Below are 2,903 nucleotides of genomic sequence, written 5' to 3' on the forward strand. Positions count from 1 at the left end.
CATCTAGGTGCTATTGTTATGAGAAATTTCTCAAATTCTCTTTATCAATCAAGTATATATTACATCTAGAATAGGTAGAAATATGTCTTATCAATAGATTTGACATCAATGACAAAACAACAATTATTCCAATTGTGAGCTTTCAACAATTTCCTTCTTTAGCATTGACGAAAACATCTCAACATTAGCAATATCTTAATGTATCAAATTTATCTCACTTGGTTACTATACAATCCAAGAATATTTATCTCCCTCTAAGATAATACTCTCTTTTGTGCATCTCACCTTCATTTTTTTAGCTAACTTATATTCCTCTCTAGTATATTATTTTTACTATATATTCTATGGCTATCTCTCCCTCTTTTACTATATACCTCTCCCTCTTTTACTATGTATATATCTCCTTCTTTTACAAAAATGTTAAGAACACTAATATTTCTTAGCTTCAATCTCTTCATACATCAAAATTATGTAGATTTTTCATATTCAATGCATTTATGTCATGTGTCTATTACTGATTTGTTATAGTATACTGGACTATTAACCTTAGGAATTTTCCAAAGTAGAGTTGTGTTGCATTAACCCGTAAGATATTCTGATTAGAACATTTGATGCAACACACCTTGCCTCCATAAGTATCTTTATTTATGGGAATCACTACTAATTTACCTCTAAGATATTCATGAGAATCTTTAAGTAAGGATTTTGTGAATATGTTTGCAATTTCTTCTTCCATACCTTCTAATAATTTCTTTATCTACATAATGTTTAAACAATTCACTACATCTACCACATACTCAACTTCTATTGTTTATTGAGAAATACAATTCTATTTCTTTGTTGTCCATGACACCAATCTCTTCCCTAGAAAGAATGCACCTCCACTAGTGCCTTTTATGTCATCAATATTTCCTACCCAAGATGAGTTAGTGAATACCTTTAGTTCAAATCTATCACTTCTATTTCAATATAGTCTACAATCTTTTGTACCCGTCAGATATTTTGTTATCCTTTCCACTACCATCATGTGAATTTCCTTCTGATTTTTTGAATACTTACGAACTATCTCAATTGCTAATGCAATATCAGGTCTACTATGAACAACATATTACAATTTTCTAATCATGGATTTGTATAATGTCTAGTTCACATAATGAGATTCATCATTTTAGATAGCTTTTCTCCAGTTGACATAGGTATGCCCATTGGTCTTGAATCTTCCATTCCAAAAATCTTTAGTATCTCCTTGATGTATTAGATTGTAGAATAAAAATACAAAACTTCATTTGACATACTTATAACCCAAAAAAGAATTTGATTTCACCAAACATAGACATTTCAAATTCCTTCTTTATTTCATCAATAAATGATTTTCATAATGGTTCTCTTCCTTAGTGCAAGAGCACACATTGGATGAAAATTCAAGAAATATCTGATGTTGTAAAGTCAATTAGTCTTACAATTCAAGTATTATGAAACAAATTATTATTGAATTAAAATGATTAATTTAATCCTAATTGATATTTAATATGTCCTTTTATTATTTTTAGAGTCATATTGTCAAGATAGATGAAATTTGTCAAATATGTGATAAAATTGTCATAAAATATTGACAATATGTAAAGATCATTTAAGGGAGAAGGTGAATGGTCATGTGGGGTAATTGATTAGTTATATAACTTTAAAATACTTAAAAATATTATGTATTAGTCATGAATTTAAGAATGTAATGGGTAGGGAAGTAGAAAGAAGAATTGGAGTAAAGATAAGGTTGTATTTGTGAGTTTTGTGACAATTTTCTATGTAAATTTCCAAAAATTTGACTATTGTTTCTATTGGTTAAAATTCATATGAAAATGAAAAGACTTATATTTTCATAAACTTATTTTAGTATCTTTATATTTTTTTTGGTTTGATTGAATTATATTGAGTTTTGAGGAAGTTGTGGCCGATTTGGTGACTATAGGTCTGAATCTGCCCTAGAGTTAGAAGTTTTAGGAAAAGTTTAATAAATTTTATTCTAGTTATCATTTTTAGATATAAATTGGATAAAAAAATTTTAAATCATCCATAATCTATATCATAAAATTAATTTGGGATATCTTGTCATTTATAAAAACTATGAGCAAATATTGGAAATATTTTGATATTATCCAGCTCATTAATTTGGTTGAAAATGTCTATTATTAAAACCTCTTGAGTTTTAATCCCAAAAGAAATGTTAAAAGGTGTACATGTGCATTATTTGTGATAACAAATCTCAGAAAAAGATCTAGGTAGAGGTGAGTTATTGAGATTTTATTGGTTGTGACAGGTTGAGGAGAGAACCTGAGTGACCAAAAGACTAGGTTGAGTGGAGAGAATCCAGCTAGGAGAAAATGGTCATGTGAGGAGATTTATATCATGATAAGAGGATACTATTACATGTATGGGTATCATATTGGAATTTTCAAAAAAAAATAAGAAGGAAGAGGCGAAGAAAAGAGAGGTAGAGAAAAAAGAGAGAGAGAAATCAAGATATAGAAGAGAAAATAATATTCCTAATTAGGAAACTTAAAAAAGGAGAAGAAAATTTAAAGAGAATAAAAGAGGAATTGAAGAAAAATATGGACAAGGAAAATATTAATTTGGATCACCTATTCATTGAGGATACAAAGGCATGTGAAGATGGAATAGAGAACTTGGTTACCAATGAAAAGAAGAGTTGTCCATTGGAAGTACAAAGTGAACAAATTGATGTGGATATAAAAACAAGTAACATGATGCAAGATACTATTATAATAGAGAATTTGAAGGAAAATGTTGCTGCATTAAAGTTGAATTTTGGAATGAACTACAAGGAAGAAGAAATTCAAATTGGGAAATCTAATTTTGTCTCAAGAGAACAAACTATAGAAGAGTTG

The sequence above is a fragment of the Cupressus sempervirens genome, chromosome 1, assembly GCF_028749045.1.
Source record: "Cupressus sempervirens isolate cs-2001-9-10 chromosome 1, ASM2874904v1, whole genome shotgun sequence".
Taxonomy (NCBI): Eukaryota; Viridiplantae; Streptophyta; class Pinopsida; order Cupressales; family Cupressaceae; genus Cupressus; species Cupressus sempervirens.